The following is a 26,220-nucleotide window of genomic DNA, read 5'->3' as shown; positions in this document are numbered from 1 at the left end:
CCAAAGGTTCAAATTCAAATTCAAACTAAGAGCTTATAAGGTGCATTATCATGTTTTGATCTAAACAGCAAGGTTAAGCTGTTTCAACATGCATGATACTAGTACAGATGGATAGATTGGATTTTTCTGATCATTTTTCATATATAAATCTTTTCATTCTGAGCTATGGTTGAATTTCTATGATTTTTAGAAGTTTTGGATATTTTGTGAAATAAATAAATCATTTCTGATTTATTTAAAATCAAGAAAATATTTATTGCATCAGCATTACTTCATGCTAACCTCAGCAGGTCAACAGGGGCTGGCCCGGGTCAAACCTGACCTATGGGTCCCACTGGCCAGTCTCACAGAGCAGGCTAGGGTCACAGACATGTGGGTCCGGTCAACGGCAATGTCAGCACGGTCAACTCTAGTGCGTGGGTCCCGCTGGGTTATAAACTAATTAAGCATAAATAGAACAGGGTTAATTAGGGCTTGGGTCCCACTAGTCAGTGGCTCTAGGGGTGATTAGTGGTCTGATTAGTGGCTAACTAAGACAGACACGTCACCATCGCCGGCTTCATAACGTTGACAACCAAATCCGCGACGGGTGTGCACCGGAGTGGCTCGGGTTTCACCTACAGGAGGCTGCTAGGGCTGCGGGCGGTCCCGTTGGAAAGTTGGCACTCGGCCGCATCCAACGGAGGTGGAGGGAGGCCCTGGGGTTGCCAGAGTTGGGCACGGCAATGAGTTCAAGCGGCGGCGGGGCTCAGGTTCCATGGGCGCAGGGCTGCAGCTCGAGGGCGAGCAAACGGAGGTGCCAGGCAGCACCTAAAGGTCATCAGAAGCACGCTAGAGCATCTAGTAGGAGCGGAGGGGCTCGGGGCACGGAGCTCGCCGGCCATGGCGGACTCCGGCTTCGGGTGCTCGCGTGGCAGCGGCTACGATGCAGGATAGAGCACGAGGGAGGAGGGGAAATGGATTAGAGCTCACAGTGCGTCGAACGGAGAGCTTAGCGGGCTCGGGGATGCTTCAGAGACGGAGAATCACCGGCGGCGATCCACGGGCCGAAGGTTGAAGACGACAGCCTAGGCGAGGCTGCGTTGCGTCTGGCATCACGTGGCTTGGTCGAGAGGAAGAGGGCATCGCGGAGGAGCCTCTGGGCTGTACTGGGAGGGGTAGGGTGGCCGGTGGACATGCGGACAGCGGATGGCGGCGACGAGCTCCGCTCAGGCGTGTGCAGGAAGAGAGTAGAGGAGGGGAAGGGAGAGCAGTGAGTGAGGAGGAGGTGGACAGGTCTCTGGGCATCTCCGTGGCATGTTCAGAAGAGCCGGGCGTCGCGGTAGAAGCAGGAGCTGGCGCGCGCAGCGACCACGCGCCCCTGCTCCTACTGGCAGGAGGTAGACGACGCGGTGATGAGGTGGGTTGGGCCCTCTACAGTGCTAGGCCGCAGCTGGGCCGCTAGGTGGGCTGCGTCAGGTAAGTTAGGTGGGTCTCTCTCTCTCCTTTATTTTCTGTTTTTGTTTTCTATTTCTTTCTGTAACTTTAGGGCTTTAATTAAAATACCACCACTATCTCAAAAATCATGAAACTGCTCAATGCCACTGTTTGGATTATTTCCAACAGTAAACATTTTAGTTCATGAGTATTTGGACATTTAAATTATTATATAGAATTTAAATTCCCAAATGCAAATAAAGTATGATTTAATTCAGTGACCCAATGTTGTCCTAGAAAAATGTGAGCCATTTTTGTGAGAGGTTCTAGACCAAGGCAAAGATGATGAACATTTTTAAGGGCATTTCAGGTTCATTGAAAATATTTTTATTTTGATCCTAGTTGCATTTCATTTGGTGCTAGAGTTTGAATGTCCAGTACATCCCCATTTCAAGTTTAACTAAAATTTAAACATGATGCAACACGAGATACTAGCACTGGGCATTACTAGAACTAGGGATGTGACGGAACTTCAGATGACATAGAAATCGGAAGTCGTTGTGTCAAACCCATACATGACTTGTTAGTGGTTGATCCCTTTGCAAAAATAATAAGCTTTCGAAACTTGCCTTACAAGTGGTAATATTAGTTTCAACCTCTCTTATATCCATGTTCAGCTTATCGGCACAAGCGTTTGTAGTTGAATGAGCTGAATTTCATTTCTAATATCAGTTTGAACCTTGTAATCTTCGAATTTGAGCCATGTAACTCTGGAATTTGAACCTTGTAATTTTTTGGGCTTTTGTGGTACAATCGTTAAAATGGCATTGTATGAGACTTGTATATTGGTAGTACTATTTTGACCTTAATATCCAGTGGACCTAGATTTTATTAACCATTCTCGAATGTGTCTCCCTTTCCAATCTCATCGCAAAAGATCTGTATAGCTTACTCGACTGTGATCTTCGACATTATTGCACATCATTGGTTTCTTCAACCGTGTGCCCTGTAGAGCGCAGAATTAATTATCGCACTCGAGTGTCCGTCATCACCCTTCCGTGTAACTTTGACCTCATCACCCACGGGTAAACTTATGATCGAAGTCATTCCACGCACTTCATTTTTGCAAAGCTTTTTGCGAATAAATGCCCATGATTTTTCCCTCTTCTAGCTGACGTATGGCAAAACGATATGCGTGTAGGGTCCTCAAGCATGCACTAGAATTCTCCGCTATGAACGTGGTGACAAGACATGACAATTACAAGCCCGTCGGCTGTCACTAGTTCATGCATTAGAGTGTTGCATCATGTTTAATTTCCCAGAAAACTGAAATGGGGATGACAGAACCCCCAGCACCCCCTGGAACAACTAGGGTTTACTAAAAACTTTTTCAATGAACCTGAAATGCCCTTCTAAAAAGTCCACCCTTTTTGTTTTGGGTTAGAACCTTTGACAAAAATGGTGCACACTTTTGTAGGACATCATAAGGTCATTGGATTAATTCATTACTAATTGCATTTGGGCAATTTAAATCTTATAAATATTTTAAAATGCCCAAATAATCCTGAAAGTATTTTTAGGCTGTTGAGAATATTTTTAGATGTGCCTCTGAATATTTTCAGGTTTTTTCCTAAATGAAATAGTATTTTTACTATTTCAAAACACAAAACAGAATAAATAAAAAACAGAAAAAGGGAGAGAAAGAAACTAACCTGGCAAGTCACCAGCCGGCCCACCTGGCGGCCCAGCACTATGCTGGCCCGCGCCAGCCAGCTGCTTCTTCCCCGCCAGGCAGGCAGGGAGGTGACGCCGGCGTGCCTGAGCTCGCCACAACGCCACCTGCTTGCCGCCCGTGTCCCTGGACGTCTGGACGACCTCCATGTCGTCGCCCCGACCCCCTGGACCCCTCCATTCACCCCCAACGTCACTCCCTCGCCGTTCCCCACCATGGCCAACGCCCCTGCTACCGCCCCGTCGTCAGAGCCGCGCCCTCCGTCGTCCTCGCGCCGTGCCATCGTGTCCACAAGCTCCGTCATCGTCGACTACATCGAGCAGGGCGAGCCCCGAGCGCTCGCCCGCACTGGAATCGCCCTGACCCCGTCTTCCCCAACTCCGGCCACCGGAGATCCCCTTCGCTGTCCCCGACCTCGCCGACTGCCTTGACGTGACCCCCGTGAGCTCAGCCACCTCCCCATCCTCTCCGTTTAACTTCTCAAGCACCGCAACGACCGCACCAAGCTCGGCCGCACCCGCCGCCGCCACCGCACGTCGCCGTCGTGGCCACAACCACGTTGGCTCGCAACCGAGCACGCCATCGTCTTCAACACACTCGCAGGAGCCCGTAGCACCCCCACACGCCCCTCGTCGTGCCTCCTAGAGACTAGTTCAACCTCGCCCGAACTCCGGCAGCCGCAACACTCATCGCCGGTGACGTTTCTGGCCACCCCAGCTCCACCCACTGCCACCACTCGACGTGGCTCACTCCCCGCATCACGTAGATGGTCTCCGCCATCCTTTTGGTCGCCAGAGTGCAAAACCCGCGCTGCTCCGCCGCGTCTAGCCTCGCCGGCGACTAAACGCCGAAGAGTTTGACCCTGTTTGACCCTGTGTGGGCCCAGGTTGACCTCCCCTGAGTCTTTGACACGTGGGACCGCCCGGCTAATTAACTTAGATTATCACTAATCAAAAATTAGTTAGTTAATTAACTACTGACACGCGGGTCCCACTGGTCAGGTTTGACCTGGACCGGCCCGTTGACCCCCGACGTCACTCTGACGCAATGCTGACGCAATAAATCATTTACTGGATTTTTACTTATACAGGAAATTCCAGAAAATATTACAAACTTCAAAAAATCATAACTTTTAATCTGTAACTCCAAATGCAAAGAGTTATATATAAAATTTGATCAGAAAAATTCAATCTTTCCATCTGTAGTGGTTTCATGCATGACAAAACACTTTAACATTGCTGTTTAGGTGAATCAAGCTAATACACTTATAATGCTTAAGAACATAAGCTTCCATTTGAAGACCCAAACCAACTTGTTTCACATTTCATTAGGCAGGACACCTCATATTGCCATGTCATAGCATGCATCATATTATTGCATATTGCCATGTGATGATTGTATTCTGTGGTGTCTTTCATGGTAGGTTCTGCCTCCGAGGATATTTCCGAGTATCCAGCTGAAGGGCAGTACCCTACTACTACTCCATCAGGCAAGAAGCCCCATTGATCATATCGATACAATCCCATGTTCTTGCCTCTGCTCTCATTTACTGCATTAAGACAACCACGTTTCAAACTGTTGTGTGCTGCGGTAGTTGAACCCTTATCCTCTGCATGACCTGTCATTGCCACAGTAACAAGATGAAACCCACTAGCATGTGTAGGAGTTGATTGAGCCATGTATGTGTTTCCTACCTTGCTATGCCTGCTATGCTTAGATTTGTGTCAGGTCTATTTCATCTGGGTGATGGTCTAGAGTGAAATGATTACGTCGGTAATGTGAGGTTTGTGTTGAACATGTTTTGGTGAAGGTATCGATGAGAGGCCATGTAGGAGTACATAGTGGGTTGTTTCATTGAGGCCGTCCATAAGAACTGAGATCTGAATGCGTGATTTAAGATTCAGCTACTACCACACATTGGACCCTGAAATATGACCCCGCTCGACTTACTAAGCCCTCTCGTCCTCTGTCCAGGAGTTGCAACTAGTTTCTAGTGTTTGTAGGTTATGTGTTGGCGGCCGTGCGTAGCGCTGACCCTAGGGGTGGGCTATGATGCGGTAAATACACTGTGGCCGGGTATGCCGGGTGCCCATTTGGTGTCTCTGGACCCTGTACACATTGTTTGGGGCCGTTGAGGACACCCCGGCTGGATTTCCTTGCGGATGGAACCCGAATAGGCGATAAACCTCGACTAGAAACTCGTGTGGTTAGTTAGGTCATGGTCTACACCCACGTCGGCTTTCGCTTGAAGTCTGCCGAGCACATGTTGTGTGCAAACGCTAAGTGGTGGAAACATGTGTGATGGAGTACACCCCTCCAGGGTATAAAACTATTCGAATAGCCGCGTTCGTGGTAAAGGACTACTTGGTTGCCTATACAGTTCATAGACAAGTTAATGGTTACTACTAAAAGACTCAAGATAAGTGTGAGTACCGAGGATGGCCCTCTCGTAGGATGACGAGGGAGGATCCCCGGTGGAGTATTGTGTTGGTGATTAGTGGACTCGTGTGCGGAAACTATTTTATAGTGGTGTCTCGTAGGATAGCTTAGCCAAGATTGAAAGCTGGCTTGCTGCAATAACTCCATCACCTTCTTGAGAATAAGCATGTATAGTAGGATCTGTTGTAAGACTTGCTGAGTACCTTTGTACTCATGTTGCTTTAATTACTGTTTTCAGACGACAACACCGCCCCCTCCGATGTGTTTTACGTAGACCTCGACGTCGATGAGTAACTTGCCACCTAGGTGGTGATTCTTGCCATGGATGGCCCTATGTAGATAGACAGGCTTCGACAAGCCTTCTTTCTTTCCAGTGTCTGTACTCAGACTTATTTGCTTCCGCATGTGCTTGTATGCTTGTATGACTTGAGTGTCGGGTCCTGTGACCCCTACCTGTATGAACATGTTATGTATGGCTCTCCGGAGCCTTTAAATAAAGTACTTGAGTGGTAGAGTTTTATTGTGATGCCATGTTGTATTTGCACATATCGAGCATATTGTGTGTATGATTGAAATGCTTGGTATGTGTGGGATCCGACAATCTAGTTGTTTATCCTTGGTAGCCTCTCTTATGGGGAAATGTAGTCTAGTGCTCCTTGAGCCATAGTAGTCCGCTACAGCCCGGTTCACCGGAGTCCTGCTAGCCCAACACTATTGCTCAGGACACTTGACTAGCTGTCATGTGTTTCACTTTGTTCATATGTCTGTCCCTTCGGGGAAATGTCACGCGGTGATATCCGGAGTCCTGCCTAGCCTGCTACAGCCCAGGTTCCCCGGAGTCCTGTTAGCCCAGTGCTACAGCCCGGATTCACACGCTGTTGACCGACATGCTCGATGTGATTCATGTATGCCTGTCCCCATAGGTCTGTGCCGCTTTGGGTTCACGACTAGCCATGTCGGCCCGGGTTCTCAATCATATGGATTCTAGCGACACTATCCTATACGTGAGCCAAAAGGCGCAAACGGTCCCGGGCCATGGTAAGGTGACACCCGTGGGGATACCGTGCATGAGGGAACAAAGTGATATGAGGTGTTAGCGGCTAGATCGATGTGACTTGGAATCGGGGTCCTGACAGCGTTGGCATCAGAGCCGGACTGCCTGTAGGTTCGTTGAGCCAAACTGGTCGATGTCGAGTCTAGAAATGCTTTAGTTATATTTAGGGGAATTGATTGTGGGAGGGAACGCAAGTCTCTTTTACTCCTTTACCTTATGCCCTCTGATCTGAGTCGTTCTCTTCTCATTCTACGTGGGTTAAGGACTAGGCTCTCTTCTCTCTATCAGGTTCACGTGTTACTAATCCGTAGTAGCTTATAGGATTGTTGTTACAAGCCTCAGTATAGTTTCTACTACTTTTAGTATGTTGTCAGTTGAATCATAACCTTGATTTGATGTTGTTGAGTGGTTTTGCAAACTGTTGTGAATGTCTCAAATCTTTTTCTGAGCATTTACAGCCTTATGCTGTTTGATTTCTCCTAGGAAATTCTAATGCCTTTCCATTATTCTGTGCTTTCAGATGGCTGCCCGTTCTCAGAACCAAGTAGTTCGTCTAACCCGGTGCCTCGATGTACCCGGTCACACAGCCATGTTGGTTCGAATGATGGTCGAGACAGGCTATCGGTGGTATCCGGAATATACCGTCGAGGAGCAGTTCCGAGACTTCAACCAGAGCCAGTACCTTTGTAACGTCAGGATATATCCCTCTTATCCTGGAGCCACTGAACCCCTTCACTGCTCCTATGGACTTGGGGTCACTATTGGGATGTCTATGCAGGATGCAGCTTACTCAATGATGACTATCATTCACGGTAGGACTGCCTTGCTTCAGAACACCGATTTCCGCTACATGCCAGCTTCACTCCCTGGAGCACAGGAGTACTATCAGGCTTTGTACTATGACTCTACACATGAGGAGTTACTACTCCGCACCACTGCCGAGATCCTCGAGGATAAGGACTGCGAAAATCGGGCCTTGCGTATGGAGCTTTTCAACTCTCGTGCTCATAACTGGGCCACTTTGTCTCGGTTTGCACCTACTGTACAGCCAGGATACATGGACCTGAGGGACCTGTACCCTGTGTGGTCTGGATTGCCAGATTGTATGGAGTGGCATGATGTAGGAGGCATCACCCCTCCTCGTGGTCCCCATCTGCCACCGTCCGTGGGACCAAGGCCACATCCGAGTCCCTATGGTCCGCAGGCTCCGCAGGACCGTTTGTTCCCAGATGATCATGTTCCGCTTCCAGGCTTTGGTGGTGACTTTTATGAGGATTACTACGGAGCCGTCTGAGCTAGTAGTAGTTTCACTAGTACTGTAATAGTTGTATTCTCCACAGTCCTGCGTGACCCGTGGGATACGACTTGGTGTGTATCACGCTCCAGAGGTGTAGAAAAATAATGTATAGGAGCTTGGCATGCCTCCGATGAGATGTAATGTCTTTCACCGTAGTTGTACTCTAGCCCGGGCTTGTATTAAACTATGTACGGTGTGTATGACCAATGGTATATATATGGCAGTTTCTATATTACCATGCCGTGCAATGAACATCTCATCATTCCATGTTATCCATTACATTCTGCACTTCCTTGCCAAGTTTGTGCCATCCTTGTCTAAACCGTTGTCTTGTTTTTCCTAGAATGGTCAACTCCCGCAGCAACCCTGCTGCCCCGGAGCAGGGGGAAGCCAGTGCAGCTAGGGGTGAAAATCTGCCTGACCCGCCTTCTCTGGCACAGTTATGCTGGAGGCAGAAAGAAACAAGCGTGAGACCAACCGCTTGCTAGAGCGGATTAAGCAGAACACTGCACGTCAACAGCGAAATGACTTGGTTTCGATCAATGACTTTATCAAGTTGTACCCACCAAAGTTTAATCATTCCGTCGAGCCCCTCGACGCGGATGACTGACTTCGCAGCATCACCCACAAGCTACGTTCTGCCAACGTAGCCGAAGCTAATAAGGTTACCTATGCTGCCTATCACCTCGAAGGCCCTATGAGCATCACATCCGGTCGGCCAAATCACTACTTGGGCTGAATTCAGTGAGGCTTTCTGTGAGCATCACATCCCGGAAGGTCTCATGGATCGTAAGAGGGAAGAGTTCTGCAATTTTACCCAAGGCAGACTGACTGTGGATGCTTATAGTCGCGAGTTTGGAAATCTGGCACGTTATGCTCCTGAAGAGGTACCCACCGGCGCTAAGAAGTAGGCAAGGTTCCACAAGGGACTTAGCCCCGAGCTTTGCCGTGATCTTTGTCTGCACGAGTGCACCTCCTTCCGGAAATTGGTCAATAAAGCCATCAGTGACGTGTGTGGTTAGTCAGGTCGTGGTCTACACCCACGTCGGCTTTCGCTTGAAGTCTGCCGAGCACATGTCGTGTGCAGACGCTAAGTGGTGGAAACATGTGTGACGGAGTACAACCCTGCAGGGTATAAAACTATTCGAATAGCCATGTTCTCGGTAAAGGACTACTTGGTTGCCTATACAGTTCATAGACAAGTTAATGGTTACTACTAAAAGACTCAAGATAAGTGTGAGTACCGAGGATGGCCCTCTCGTAGGATGATGAGGGAGGATCCCTGGTGGAGTATTGTGTTGGTGCTTAGTGGACTCGTGTGCGGAAACTATTTTACAGTGGTGTCTCATAGGATAGCTTAGCCAAGAGTCAAAGTTGGCTTGCTGCAATAAATCCACCACCTTCTTGAGAATAAGCATGTTTAGTAGGATCTGTTGTAAGACTTGCTGAGTACCTTTGTACTCATGTTGCTTTAATTACTGTTTTCAGACGACGACACCACCCCATCCGATGGGTTTTACGTAGACCTCGACGTCGATGAGTAACTTGCCACCCAGGTGGTGATTCTTGCCATGGAGGGCCCTATGTAGATAAACAGGCTTTGACAAGCCTTCTTTCTTTCTAGTGTCTGTACTCAAACTTATTTGCTTCCGCATGTGCTTGTATGCTTGTATGACTTGAGTGTCGGGTCGTGTGACCCCTACCTGTATGAACATGTTATGTATGGCTCTCTAGAGCCTTTAAATAAAGTACTTGAGTGGTAGAGTTTTGTTGTGATGCCATGTTGTATTTGCACATATCAAGCATATTGTGTGTATGATTGAAATGCTTGGTATGTGTGGGATCCGACAATCTAGTTGTTTATCCTTGCCAGCCTCTCTTATGGGGAAATGTAGTCTAGTGCTCCTTGAGCCATAGTAGTCTGCTACAGCCCGGTTCACCGGAGTCCTGCTAGCCCAGCACTACTGCTCAGGATACTTGACTGGCCGGCATGTGTTTCACTTCGTTCCTATGTCTGTCCCATCGGGGAAATGTCTTGTGATGACATCTGGAGTCCTTCCTAGCCTGCTACATCCCGGGTTCCCCGGAGTCCTGTTAGCCCAGTGCTATAGGCCGGATTCACACGCTGTTGACCGACATGCTCGATGTGATTCATGTATGCCTGTCCCCATAGGTCTGTGCCGCTTTGGGTTCACGACTAGCCATGTCGGCTCGGGTTCTCTGTCATATGGATGCTAGTGACACTATCATATACGTGAGCCAAAAGGCGCAAACGGTCCCGGGCCATGGTAAGGCGACACCCGTGGGGATACCGTGCGTGAGGCCGCAAAGTGATATAAGGTGTTACCGGCTAGATCGATGTGACTTGGAATCGGGGTCCTGACATCGTTGGCATCAGAGCCGGACTGCCTATAGGTTCGTTGAGCCAAACTGGTCGATGTCGAGTCTAGAAATGCTTTAGTTATATGTAGGGGAATTGATTGTGGGAGGGAACACAAGGCTCTTTTACTCCTTTACCTTATGCCCTCTGATCTGAGTCGTTCTCTTCTCATTCTACGTGGGTTAAGGACTAGGCTCTCTTCTCTCTATCAGGTTCACGTGTTACTAATCCGTAGTAGCTTATAGGATTGTTGTTACAAGCCTCAGTATAGTTTCTACTACTTTTAGTATGTTGTCAGTTGAATCAGAACCTTGATATGATGTTGTTGAGTGATTTTTCAAACTGTTGTGAATGTCTCAAATCTTTTTCTGAGCATTTATAGACGTTATGCTGTTCGATTTCTCGTAGGAAATTCTAATGCCTTTGCATTATTTTGTGCTTTCAGATGGCCACCCGTTCTCAGAACCAAGTGGTTCGTTTGACCCGGTGCCTCGATGTACCCGGTCACATGGCCATGTTGGTTCGAGTGATGATCGAGACAGGCTATCGGTGGTATCCGGAATATACCGTCGAGGAGCAGTTCCGAGACTTCAACCAGAGCCAGTACCTTTGTACCGTCAGGATATATTCCTCTTATCTTGGAGCCACTGAACCCCTTCACTGCTCCTATGGACTTGGGGTCACTATTGAGATGTCTGTGCAGGATGCAGCTTACTCAATGATGATTATCATTCGAGTCAGGACTGCTTTACTTCAGAACACCGATTTTCGCTACATGCCAGCCTCACTCCCTAGAGCACATGGGTACTATCAGGCTTTGTACTATGAATCTACACATGAGGAGTCACTACTCCGCACCACTGCCGAGATGCTCGAGGATAAGGACCGCGAAAATAGGGCCCTGCGTATGGAGCTTTTCAACTCTCATGCTAATCAGTGGGCCACTTTGACTCGGTTTGCACCTGCTGTACAGGCAGGATACATGGACCTGAGGGACCTATACCCTGTGCGGTCTGGATTGCCACATTGTATGGAGTGGCGTGATGTAGGAGGCATCACCCCTCCTCGTGGTCCCCATCTGCCATCGTTCGTGGGACCAAGGCCACATCCGAGTCCCTATGGTCCGCAGGCTCCGTAGGACCGTCTGTTCCCAGATGATCATGTTCCGCTTCCAGGCTTTGGTGGTGACTTTTATGAGGATTACTACGGAACCGTCTGAGCTAGTAGTAGTTTCACTAGTACTGTAATAGTTGTATTCTCCACAGTCCTGCGTGACCCATGGGATACGACTTGGTGTGTATCACGCTCCGGAGGTGTAGAAAAATAATGCATAGGAGCTTGGAATGCCTCCGATGAGATGTAATGTCTTTCACCGTAGTTGTACTCTAGCCTGGGCTTGTATTAAACTATGTACGGTGTGTATGACCAATGGTATATATATGGCAGTTTCTATATTACCATGTCGTGCAATGAACATCTCCTCATTCCATGTTATCCATTACATTCTGCACTTCCTTGCCAAGTTTGTGCCATCCTTGTCTTAACCGGTGTCTTGTTTTTCCTAGGATGGTCAACACCCGCACCAACCCTGCTGCCCCGGAGCAGGGGGGAGCCAGTGCAGCTAGGGGTAAAAATCTGCCTCACCCGCCTTCTCTGGCCGAAGTTATGCTGGAGGCAGAAAGAAACAAGCGTGAGACCAACCGCTTGCTGGAGCGCATTAAGCAGAACACTGCACGTCAACAGCGAAACAACTTGGTGTCAATCTATGACTTTATCAAGTTGTACCCACCAAAGTTTAATCATTCCGTCGGGCCCCTCGACGCGGATGACTAGCTTCGCAGCATCACCCATAAGCTACATTCTACCAACGTAGCCGAAGCTGATAAGGTTACCTATACTGCCTATCACCTCGAAGGCCCTGCTAGCCTTTGGTGGGAAAACTTTGAGGCTATGCGCCCGGTCAGCCAAATCACTACTTGGGCTGAATTCAGTTAGGCTTTCCGTGAGCATCACATCCCGGAAGGTCTCATGGATCGTAAGAGGGAAGAGTTCTGCAATTTTACCCAAGGCAGACTGAATGTGGATGCTTATAGTCGTGAGTTTGGAAATCTGGCACGTTATGCTCCTGAAGAGGTATCCACCGACGCTAAGAAGCAGGCAAGGTTCCGCAAGGGACTTAGCCCCGAGCTTCGCCGCGATCTTCGTCTGCACGAGTGCACCTCCTTCCAGAAGTTGGTCAATAAAGCCATCAGTGCTGAGACATGCCAGTCTGACTACGACGCTTCATGCAAGCACTCTTGTGATTTTGGTTCCTCATCCGGCTTTGGATCTCCGAAGCGCCGGGCGTGGATTCCAAGCACAGCGCTGCCACCCAGGTTCATTTCGAGGCCATCCTTTGAGGCGCCTCGCCCCAACCAGCAGTTTGCACAGCCTAAACCCTATGGTGGCCCCGCTGCTAGTGCTGCTCCACGCCCCAATGTTGTGACATGTTTCAAGTGTGGAGAGCCGGGTCACTATAGTCGAGAGTGTCCCCAGAACAACAACCCCAACCAGTCTGGAAAGTCCGTTGGCCATGGTAAGCCAGCGGGAAAGACATTCTACGCCAAGCCAGCCACCACTACACGTGGCCATGTCAACTATGTCTCAGCTGAGGAGGCTCATGATGATCCTAACATCGTCCTTGGTACGCTCCTTGTTAATTGCCATCCGGCATCTATTCTTTTCGATACTGGAGCATCTCATTCATTCATATCTGAGAGCTATGCTCGATTGCATAACACGACATTCTGTGACATGCCCACTACCATGGAAATTCAAACCCCTGGCTCTAGATGGCAAACTTCTAGAGTAAGCCATGGGAATGAAATTCTTGTCGATAGACTTGTCTTCCTTGCATCTTTAATAACTCTCAAGTCCTCGGACATAAACATCATCTTGGGTATGGACTGGATGTCAGCCCATTATGCTAAGATTGATTGCTCTACTAGAATTGTTCAACTTACTCACCCATCGGGCAAGACAGTCAATGTCTTAACTCGAGTGGCCAAGCGCCAGCTTTACTACCTAAATGTCAACCCCCTTCCAGACCTTGAAGATATTCCGGTAGTCCGAGACTTCCCGGATGTCTTTCCAGAAGAACTGCCAGGTGTTCCACCTGACAGGGATGTCGAGTTTGTGATAGACCTTGTTCCAGGAACCGTCCCAATTTCTAGAAGACCCTATAAGATGGCACCCTTAGAACTAGCCGATCTTAAGAACCAACTCGATGATTCCTTGAAAAAGGTTTTCATCCATCCTAGTTCCTCTCCTTGGGCTTGCCCCGTCCTGTTCGTTAAGAAGAAGGATGGAACGGACCGAATGGTTGTAGATTACCGACCTGTCAACTTGGTCACTATCAAGAACAAGTATCCGCTTCCTAGGATCAATGATCTGTATGATCAAATCACTGGATCCTCAGTCTTTTCCAAGATGGATTTGAGGTTGGGTTACCATCAAATCAAAATCAAAAATGGGGACATTCCCAAAACGGCCTTTGTTACTCGTTATGGCCAATACGAGTACACCGTTATGTCCTTCGGTTTAACCAATGCCCCAGCCACCTTCTCTCGGTTAATGAACTCGGTCTTCAGGGATTATTTGGATAAATTTGTCGTGGTATACCTCGATGATATACTCATCTACTCCAAGAGCGAGGAAGAACATGCCGAACATCTAAGGCTGGTATTGACGAAACTTCGAGAGCATCGCCTTTATGCCAAATTCTCCAAGTGTGAATTTTGGTTGCCAGAAGTGACCTATCTAGGCCATGTAATCTCTGGTAAGGGTATTGCTGTCAATCCCAAGCGAGTTCGAGCTGTCCTTGATTGGACCCCACCTGAGACGGTCAAGCAAGTTCGGAGCTTCCTTGACTTAGCGAGCTATTGTCGCCGCTTCGTCGAGAATTTCTCCAAGGTTGCTAAACCTCTAACTGAACACCTCAAGAAATATAAAAAGTTCGAGTGGACCCCATAGTGCGAGTTCAGCTTTCAGGAACTGAAAAGACGCCTGACATCTGCTCCCGTACTGGTACCACCAGATTTCTCCAAGGACTTTATTATCTATTGTGACGCCTTGCGACAAGGACTAGGTTGCATACTCATGCAAGATCGTCAGGTAATTGCCTATGCATCACGGCAATTACACCCGCATGAGGAAAACTATCCCACACATGATCTAGAGCTTGCAGCTGTAGTCCATGCACTTAAAACATGGCGACATTACCTTCTTGGTAATCATTGTGAGATCTTCACTAATCACCAAAGTTTGAAATATACCTTCACCCAACCGGATTTGAATCTCAGGCAAAGACATTGGGTCGAGTTGATCTCGGATTACGACTTAGGAATAACTTACACCCCGGGCAAAGCCAATGTCATGGCTGATGTGCTAAGTCGTATATCTTATTGTAACAACCTGATGTTACAACAAACTCAACCACTTCTCCACGAGGAATTTCGTAAGCTTAACCTTCACATTCTTCCTCGAGGATTCCTATCCACCATGGTGGCGAAGCCTAACCTTACGGATCAAATCATAGCTGCCCAGAAACGTGATAAGGGCATATCCCGGATTAAGGAAAACATCGCTAGCAGAGTGGCTAAATGTTTTTCCATGGATGAGCGAGGTGTTGTCTTCTTCGAGAACCTCTTGGTAGTTCCCAAGAAACAACATCTACATCAGTTGATTCTTAAGGAAGCTCATGAATCCCCTCTCACCATTCATCCCGGTAGTACTAAAATGTATCAAGACCTACGCCAGAGGTTTTGGTGGACTAGGATGAAGAGAGAAATTGCTCAATACATTGCTAGTTGCAATGTCTGTCGTCGTGTTAAAGCAGAGCATCAACGGCCTGCTGGCACCCTTCAACCTTTGGCTATTCCTGAGTGGAAATGGGATAAAATCGGTATGGATTTCATTACTGCGTTTCCTAGGACCAAGAGAGGGAATAATTCCATATTTGTCGTGATCGATCGTATTTCCAAGGTGGCCCACTTTCTACCTGTTCATGAGAGTATCACCGCTAGCCAGCTAGCTGACCTATACATCTCCCGAATAGTGTCTCTTCATGGTGTCCCATTAGAAATTAACTCAGACCGTGGGAGTCTCTTCACCTCACGATTTTGGGAAAGTTTCCAAAATGCTATGGGAACTCGTCTCTCTTTTAGCACCGCCTTCCACCCCCAATCAAGTTGTCAAGTAGAGCGAGTAAATCAAATCCTGGAAGATATGCTCCGAGCTTCTATCATCTCTTTCGGAATGGATTGGGAGAAATGCCTTCCATCACGGAGTTCGCTTATAACAATAGTTATCAAGCTAGCTTGGGCAAAGCTCCTTTCGAAGTTCTCTATGGACGAAAATGTTGAACGCCTCTTAACTGGTCAGAAACCGGGGAAAGACAACTCTTTGGCCCGGATATGATTCAGGAAGCAGAAGAGCAGGTTCGCGTTATTCGTGAGAAATTGAAAACAGCCCAATCTCGTCAAAAGAGCCAATATGACCGTTAACATAAGCTCATGACTTATGAAGTCGGCGAAAAGGCTTACCTCTGGGTTACTCCGTTAAAGGGAACCCATCGCTTCGGTATCAAAGGCAAATTGCCTCCTCGTTACATTGGACCCTTTCGCATTCTTGCCAAACGAGGAGAAGTTGCCTACCAATTGGAACTACCTCCACATCTTTTCAGAGTTCACGATCTCTTCCACGTTTCTCAACTCAGGCGTTGCTTCGCGGATTCTATCCGTGGAGTTGACCATGAAATCGCCCCCAACGCCTCTCCCTCGTCGTTCCCCACCATGGCCGACGCCCCTGCCCCCGCACCGTCGTCGTAGCCGCGCCCTCCGTCATCCTCGCGCCACGCCATCGTGTCCACGAGCTAAGTTGTCATCGACTACATCGAGCAGGACGAGCCCCGAGCGCTCGCCCGCTCTGGAATCGCCCTGACCCCGTCTTCCCCAACTCCGGCCACCGGAGATCCCCTTCGCCGTCCCCGCCGCATTGGCTCGTCCCCGACCTCGCCGACTGCCTTGACGTGACCCCCGTGAGCTCAGCCACCTCCCCCATCCTCTTCGTTTAACTTCTCGAGCACCGCAGCGACCGCACCAAGCTCGGCCACACCCACCGCCACCACCGCACGTTGCCGTCGTGGCCACAGCCATGTTGGCTCGCAACCAAGCACGCCATCGTCTTCAACGCACTCGCAGGAGCCTGTAGGACCCCCGCACGCCCCTCGCCGTGACTCCTAACGACTAGTTCAACCTCGGCCGAACTCTGGCATCCGCAACGCTCGTCGCCGGCGACGTTTCCGGCCACCCCAGCTCCACCCACTGCCACCACTCGACGCGGCTCACTCCCCGCATCACGTAGATGGTCTCCGCCGTCCTTTTGGTCACCGGAGTGCAAAACCCGCACTGCTCCGCCGCGTCTGGCCTCGCCGGCGGCTAAACGCCGGCGAGTTTGACCCTGTTTGACCCCGTGGGGGCCCAGGTTGACCTCCCCTAAGTCTCTGAGACGTGGGACCGCCCAGCTAATTAACTTAGATTAGCACGAATCAAAAATTAGTTAGTTAATTAACTACTGACACGCGGGTCCCACTGGTCAGGTTTGACCTGGACCGGCCCATTGACCCCTGATGTCACTCTGTCGCAATATTGACGCAATAAATCATTTACTGGATTTATTCTTATACAGGAAATTCTAGAAAATATTACAAACTTCAAAAATTCATAACTTTTAATCTGTAACTCCAAATGCAAAGAGTTATATATAAAATTTGATCAGAAAAATTCAATCTTTCCATCTGTAGTGGTTTCATGCATGACAAAACACTTTAACATTGCTGTTTAGGTGAAACAAGATAATACACTTATAATGCTTAAGAACATAAGCTTCCATTTGAATCTTTGATTCAAATGGACCCAAACCAACTTGTTTCGCATTGCATTAGGCAGGACACCTCATATTACCATGTGATAGAAAGCATCATATTGTTGCATATTGCCATGTGATGATTGTATTCTGTGGTGTCTTTCGTGGTACGTTCTGCCTCCGAGGATATTTCCGAGTATCCAGCTGAAGGGCAGTACCCTACTACTACTCCATCAGGCAAGCAGCCCCATTGATCATATCGATACAATCCCATGTTCTCACTTCTGCTCTCATTTACTGCATTAAGACAACAACATGTGAAACTGTTGTGTGCTGCGGTAGTTGAACCCTTATCCTCTGCATGACCTTTCATTGCCACAGTAACTAGATGAAACCCACTAGCATGTGTAGGAGTTGATTGAGCCATGTATGTGTTTCCTACCTTGCTATGCTTGCTATACTTAGAGTTGTGTCAGGTCTGGTTCATTTGGGTGATGGGCTAGAGTGAAATGATTACGTCGGTGATTTGAGGGATGTGTTGAACATGTTTTCGTAAAGGTATCGATGAGAGGCCATGTTGGAGTACATGGTGGGTTGTTTCATTGAGGCTGTCCATAAGAACTGAGATCTGTATGCGTGATTTAAGATTCAGCTACTACCACATATTGGGCCCTAAAATATGACCCCGCTCGACTTACTGACCCCTCTCATCCTTTGTCCAGGAGTTGCAACTAGTTTCTGGTGTTGGTAGGTTATGTGTTGGCGGCCGTGCGTAGCGCTGACCCTAGGGGTGGGCTATGATACGGTAGATACACCGTGGTCGGGTATGTCGGGCGCCTGTTTGGTGTCTTGGGACCCTGTACACATCGTTTGGGGCCGTTGATGACACCCCGGCCGGATTTCCTTGCGGATGGAACCCGAATAGGCGATAAACCTGGACTAGAGACTCGTGTGGTTAGTCAGGTCGTGGTCCACACCCATGTCGGCTTTCGCTTGAAGTCTGCCGAGAACATGTCGTGTGCAGACGCTAAGTGGTGGAAACATGTGTGACGGAGTACACCCCTGCAGGGTATAGAACTATTCGAATAGCCGCGTCCGCGGTAAAGAACTACTTGGTTGCCTATACAGTTCATAGACAAGTTAATGTTACTACTAAAAGACTCAAGATAAGTGTGAGTACCGAGGATGGCCTTCTCGTAGGATGACGAGGGAGGATCCCTGGTGGAGTATTGTGTTGGTGATTAGTGGACTCATGTGCAGAAACTATTTAAAGTGGTGTCTCGTAGGATAGCTTAGCCAAGAGTCAAAGCTGGCTTGCATGTATAGTAGGATCTGTTGTAAGACTTGTCGAGTACCTTTGTACTCATGTTGCTTTAATTACTGTTTTCAGACGACAACACCGCCCCCTCTGAAGGGTTTTACGTAGGCCTCGACGTCACTAAGTAAATTGCCACCTAGGTGGTGATTCTGGCCATGGAGGGCCCTATGTAGATAGATAGGCTTCGACAAGCCTTCTTTCTTTCTAGTGTCTGTACTCAGACTTATTTGCTTCCGCATGTGCTTGTATGCTTGTATGACTTGAGTGTCGGGTCCTGTGACCCCTACCTGTATGAACATGTTATGTATGGCTCTCCGGAGCCTTTAAATAAAGTACTTGAGTGGTAGAGTTTTGTTGTGATGCCATGTTGTATTTGCACATATCGAGCATATTGTGTGTATGATTGAAATGCTTGGTATGTGTGGGATCCGACAATCTAGTTGTTTATCCTTGCCAGCCTCTCTTATGGGGAAATTTAGTCTAGTGCTCCTTGAGCCATAGTAGTCCGCTACAGCCCGGTTCACCGGAGTCCTGCTAGCCCAGCACTACTGCTCAGGACACTTGACTGGCCGGCATGTGTTTCACTTCGTTCCTATGTCTGTCCCTTCGGGGAAATGTCACGCGGTGACATCCGGAGTCCTGCCTAGCCTGCTACAGCCCGGGTTCCCCGGAGTCCTGTTAGCCCAGTGCTACAGCCCAGATTCACACGCTGTTGACCGACATGCTCGATGTGATTCATGTATGCCTGTCCCCATAGGTCTGTGCCGCTTTGGATTCACGACTAGCCATGTCGGCCCGGGTTCTCTGTCATATGGATGCTAGCGACACTATCATATACATGAGCCAAAAGGCGCAAATGGTCCCGGGCCATGGTAAAGCGACACCCGTGGGGATACCATGCGTGAGGCCGCAAAGTGATATGAGGTGTTACCGGCTAGATCAATGTGAGTTGGAATCGGGGTCCTGACATCGGCCCCCATTTATTACGGCGGCCATTTAACCCTTTTGTCTCTTCAACCTTACGATCACGCCCCAGTATTGCAAGAAGAACACCCACCATGACAAATTCTTAGAGGGTATCCCGCGCGGCTCCAATGGCGCTCTGAGATGCTGCCGATGATGAGCATCAGTTCACCATGCATGCCATGGTGGACACCCACAGAAGGTTCACGGAGCTCCCGGTGGTGCACCAACAACCCGGTATGGGTGGATCACTCCATCCACATCATGAAGCTGTTGCTTGCTGAGGAGAATTACAAGTTGCTTGGGCTCGACCTCGAGTACACCCGCGCTCGTGCCAGATGTGCGTGCACAATCATGTCCTTGTTTAGCATTACTGCCTGGCCACAAGTCCTTGCGAGCGTTCCGACAGGTTTGTCAACAGCCCCATGTTTGCTACAGTGCACATCACAATGATGAAAGGTGCTAAAGAATTCGGGCATTGCCTGCTAGAATCTTGTCGACATCTAGGGCCAATACAAGATCTGGCGCAGTAAGAAGCATGAGAAGGACTCGCTGGTTCACCTCGCTGAGGCCATCATCGACCCATACTACAGAGACATGAAGGATTCCTACAACAAGGACAAGCATGCATGGCACTCGGCCTGGATGGAGAAACTCGACAAAGCTCACGTCGTGTACGCGGCCAAGGAGGCATACACGAGCTACGAGATGTACAGGCGGATCATTGACATGAGGAAGTGCCTCCTTCCCCAAAATGGAAGGGATCCAGCGGGAAACAGAGCAATGGCAAGCGTCATCACAACAAGAAGTAGATGATTAGATGCTTGTTTTTCAAAGTTCAGTATGCATGTAATTGCTTACTTTGGTGTGTGTGGAAATGCTATGTTTGTAGTCACTTATGTAATTGTATGCTTAATTTGGTTTTGCAGTGTTGTTCTTATAAGTACTCCCTCCATTCCGAATTACTTGTCGCAGGTATGGATGTATCTAGATGTATTTTAGTTCTAGATACATCCATTTCTGCAACGAGTAATTTGGAACGGAGGGAGTATATATGTTGATGTTCTGTAGATAGAGCATAGATGTTGTGCAGACAGAGTAAATCTCATCACACACAGACTATACAATGGAACCCGTCGGTGATGATTCATTAATCGCTCGCAATTGCATACCAGCAATCGTTTGCTGACAACACACACGATTTCTTAATTAATAGGAAACGTCTGTGTTGTTATCAGTCTTCCCACACATTTCTGATTACTGACCTGTTTGTCGCATATCACACACATCTTGTTAAGTTGAACCATCTCTGTTGTGTTGGCTCATCGGAAATAGTTCATCCAAGTGAACTATATGTCGTATATCATGCCCATCTTGATAGAGCTGACCATTTCTGTTGTGTTGCCTAATCACAAACAGTTCATTCGAGTGAACTGTGTGTTATATATCGCACACACCTTCATCTGGTTGACCATTTCTATTGTTATGCTCATCGCAAATAGTTCACGCAAGTGAACTGTGTGCCATGTATCGCACACGCAACTATAATCTGAAACGTGTTTGATATCTCTGCCATCACAAACGTTTCATACATTTTTTGATGGTTTCCTTACACCATCATTTGCGATTAATGCATCACACACAGTTTGGACGAAGGGTCTCTGATTGTACAATAGTGTTTGGACTATCCTGTAGTAGTGTACAGTTCACCCTTGTGGACCTTATAAGCTTTAGAGCGCCGAATAATGCGTTATGCCTCGGTCTGGTCATCGGGGAGATCTTGACAGAGAAGATAGGCGAGGAAGGGCTTAGTCCATGGCGCGATTATTGCCACGACTTCGTGAGCCGAAGGCGTTTCTTCGAGTGCGGAACCTCCGATAATTTATTCATCAGGTTCGATGACACGAGGGATGATCTATTTTGGGCCATTGGCTCCAACATCCTTGCCCTCATCCTGCCACACCACGGATGGCTTGGAAAGCCATTCCAAAAAGGTGTTCTTAGGGACAGGGTCGTGCTTGCCGGCCATGAGGGCAAGGACGTCAGTAGCTTGATTGTTTTCTCTAAACATGGTGGAATTGTAACCCTTTGAACCAGGCGGATATTTTGAGGATGACATTTTGATATGGTGCCATCTTTGGGTCTTTAGTGTCGAACTCGCTGTTGACTTGAGAGATGGAGAGGTTAGAATCCCCCTGCAACTCGAGCCGTTGTACGCCCATTGATGTTGCCATCCGAAGTCCATGCAATAGAGCCTCATATTCGGCCACATTGTTGGAATCGGTGTACATGCTATGTAGTACGTATCGGATATTGTCGCCAGTTGGGGGATGTAAGGACCACTCCATACCCCAGTCCAACAAGCATCTTGGAGCCGTCAAAGTACATTGTCCAATGTGAGTATGTACTTTATTCTATGGGGACCTCGACTTCCTTCCATCGGTGAGAAAGTCAGCCAACACCCAAGATTTAATAGCTCGGCATGGTTTGTACACAATTTCAAAAGGGAGGAGCTCTATAGCCCATTTGGCAATGCGGCTAGTGGCGTCCCTATTGTTAATTATGTCATTCAGTGGTATTTCAGATGCAATTGTGACCAAACACTGTTGAAAGTAGTGTCGGAGCTTTTGGGATGCCATAAAACTGTTTAGGCTATCTTCTGGTAATGCGAATACCTAGATTTGCACGGGTGAGCACTTTTGATATGTAGTAGACTGGCTTCTGCACCCGGAACTTGTGACTCTCTGCTACTCGGTTGACAACGATTACCGCAGTGACCACTTGATTTGTGGCCGAGATGTACAACAACATTGGTTCGCCTATGCCAGGCGCTGCTACTATAGGATTACCGGCCGATAATGTTTAATTTCTCCCAATGCAGCCATTGCTTCATCGGTCCACGTGAAGTTTTTGGTCCGTTTGAGTAGTCTGTAGAGCGGCAGTGCCTTTTCACCAAGGCAGGAGATAAAGCGGCTCAAAGCAGGCAGGCATCCCGCTAGTTTTTGAACGTGCTTCAGCTCTGTAGGGACCACTAGTTGAGATAGGGCTTGGATTTTAGCCGGATTGGCCTCTATTCCTCTGTGGGATACAATAATCCGAGTAGTTTACCAGCGGGAACTCCGAAGACTCAATTGTACGGATTGAGCTATATATCATAAGCCCGTAGATTATCAACGGTTTGGCGAAGGTCGTCCACTAGCTGGCTAACTATAGGAATGAAGTATGTCTACCAGAGGGGGGATGAATGGGAGTTTGAAAATTTCTTTGGAAATATCAAAACTTCCGTAACCCAACAACGGAGTGAATGTAAATAGTGTACGTTGAGCGAATGGAAACTAAAACATGCATCGAGACAAATGACATGAAAGAAAACAGATCGAATGTAAACATAGGTATTAGAGGTAACCGGTTATGCTCGATGGAGATAGGGTATTTGTTTGACCAGCTCGTCCTTCTGCACAAGGACTACATCTTGTTGGATGGGTTGTGACTTAACACGGAAGATAAACTCTCTTCGCCCTATTCTCCTCGACAATTGGTTCGTCAACCAATGCTGATCACTCGTGGTAGATACTTGAGGCGATCTCCTAACCTTTACAAAATTCTTCTTCGAGAATCACAATTACTCTTGGTCTATGAAGAAATTGACCCCTAACCATCTAGAGAGTTTGCGGCTCTCAAGAGTAATAGGTGGAGCGTACTGGACTTAGATTCGAGTGGTGGTGAACCATTATCTAATTTTTTGGCTCTAGGGGTTTACTCAATAATCTTCTATCAGGACCCCGATCCTAAGTCACACTGATTTAGCATGTAGCACATCATATCACTTTGTAGCCTCACGCACGGTATTCCCATGGCTGCAGCCTTACCTTGGTCGGGACCATTTGCGCTTTTTGACTCACGTATATGATTGTGTCGCTAGCATCCTTATGACAAAGAACCTGGGTTGACATGGATATTCGTGAACCATGGTGGCACAGTCGTACAGGGACAGGCATACATAACCCAGCAATGAACATGTCGGTCATCAACGTATGAACCCAAGTCGTAGCAAGCTACAAGGACTTAAAGGAACAACGCATGACATTTCCCTGAAGGGATAGGCACAGGATCAAAGAAGGATACATGTCGACCAATCCTAGTGTCCCAGAGCAGTAGCGAACTACTATGGCTCAGTGGAAGCACTAGGGAGAATTTCCCCATAAGAAAGGCTATCAAAGGCAAACAACTAAGTGTCGAACCCCACACATAGAAATACACATTACACGTACGCATAAAAATGCAAGTATGTGTTGTACAACATGGCATCACAACACAACACAACAACTCATATAGATAAAGGCCCAGAAGAGCCAACATAGCATTATATTACAAACAGGGGTCACATGACCCAACATATAGAGCATACAACCAACAGAAGCATAACATGTCTGAGTACAGACAACTACAAATCAAAAAGGCTGGGAAGTCTGATAATCTACAAGACCCTTCCAAGGGTACAAGATCGTATCTGAGGTAAGAAGCTACTTGTCAAAGTCCATGCGGAACTACTACTGAGACATAAGTCTCCTCTACAAAACATAAATTAAGCACACATGAGTACAAAGGTACTCAGAAAGACTTATGTCAGATCCTATCATACATGCATTAGTATCAACAAGGCAATGTGGGGTTTAGCTGTAGCAAGTCAGCTTTGAATCGGTGGCTATCCTATTCTACGACTACGAGCAGCTTCTTTGAGGTGAGATAGCGCACATGAGTCCACTAGAAACCACATCAATACACTACTATGCCTTATATCTCGTCTCCCTACAAGAAGGCCATCCATAGAACTCACCCTTGTCTTGAGCATTTTAGAGTATTCACTTCAAGTTGTCTATGTACCATATAAGTCTCCAAGTAATCCATAACCGAGGACGCGGCTATTCGAATAGATCATGTTAACCCTGTAGGGATGTACTTCTTCACACACGCTCTCGCCACTTACCGCCATGTACACATCATGTATCTTGGCAACCTTCAAGCGGAAGCCTAGCGAGGGTGTCGGCCACGACCTGACTAACCACACAAGACTCTAGTCCAGGTTTATCGCCTATTTGAGAATGTATCCGCAAGGGAAGTCTGGTCGAGGTTTCTATCACGGCCTGAAACAACGTGAGCAGGGTTCCCGAGCCCACCATCCGGGTGCCACTCGGTACACCAGGCCACGGTGCCTAGTCTGTCCCAAGTCCACCTCGTCGGGTGCCACCTGGTAGAATAATAGCACTACTTACAAACACTAGAAACTAGTTGCAACTCCTAGATAGAGATCAAGTCAGTTAATAAGTCGAGAGGGGTCGAGTTACTGGAACCCAATGTGTGGTAGTAGCTAGTCTTGGACAACATACATAGTATTCAGTTCTTAAGGACGGTTCCAGTGAGACAACCCACCATGTACTCCTACATGGCATCTCACCGCTACCTTTACCAAACTATGTTCACACACTTAACCCTCAACATGAGAACATGACATAAAACTCCAACTCATTCCCAATGAATCAGACCTGACACAACTCTAAGTAATAGCAGGCATGGCATTGTAGGAACACATCATGGCTCAATCAACTCCTACACATGCTAGTGGGTTTAAACTATTTACTATGGCAAAGACAGGTCATGTAGAGGAATGAGTTCAAATGCCGCAACATAAAGTAGCAGTTGAATCGTTGTTGTCCTAATGCAATAAAAGAGAGCATGAGCAAGACAGTGGGGTTGTATCGGAATGATCAAGGGGGATTGCTTGCCTGATAGATCAACAGTAGAGCACTGCCCCTCTATAGGTACTCTGGAACTGTCTCCGGAGCAGGACCTATCGAGAAGGACGGTGCTGGCAATCAATACACAAGCATATGCAACAACATGATGCATGATCATGGCATGTAAAAGTGATGTGGTTTGTGCTAATGCATCTAGCATTCAATTTGGATTAAGTTCATTTGAACCAAGGGTTTAAATGAAACTCCAAATTAAACATTTATAAATGCCATTTACGTGTTTTCACATATACATGTATAAGTTGGTTTGTCATGCATGAAGCTATAGTGGTCGGACATCTGGGCCAGAGGCTGGACATCCGGCGCCTGGGCAGCCGCGCAAGAGCTGCCCCAACAGATGGCCAACGGCATCAACGGCCGGACATCCGACCCGTGTGCCCGGACATCCGGCGCCCCGCCAAATCCCGGACATCCGGCCTCTCCCCCGGAAATCCGGCATCGACGCTAGAACGCACCAGAATTTTGTCCACTTCAGCCCGGACATCCGGCCGGAGCCCCGGACATCCGGCGCCTGCTGAAGCCCCGGACATCCGGCCCCCAGCTCGGACATCCGGCACCTGCACGTGCATAGCCGGGCCAGAGGCCCAGGTATCCCCTCCTCACTTACCCCTTCGTGGCCTTAGACTATATATACTCCTCGACCTCCTCCTAGTTAGGGTTAGCAAAGTAGTAGCTCATTTAGAGATAGAGCTTTGCTCATCCATTACGGATCTACTCCATGAGAGAGACTGCGGCCCCTCTTCGGAGAAGATCCACCTTGGATTCAAGACCCCTCACAGGAAGATCCCCTAGTTGATTCAAGACCTCCTCATGGAGATGAACCTTACCTTGTATCTTTCCCTTTGTTGTTCATGTACCTTTGTGGATCTTGTGTGTTTGATTGTCTAGTGGATGTGTGACTGGAC

Source organism: Triticum dicoccoides, chromosome 4A, assembly GCF_002162155.2.
Source record: "Triticum dicoccoides isolate Atlit2015 ecotype Zavitan chromosome 4A, WEW_v2.0, whole genome shotgun sequence".
Lineage (NCBI taxonomy): Eukaryota > Viridiplantae > Streptophyta > Magnoliopsida > Poales > Poaceae > Triticum > Triticum dicoccoides.
Note: the sequence above shows the minus strand (reverse complement) of the source record.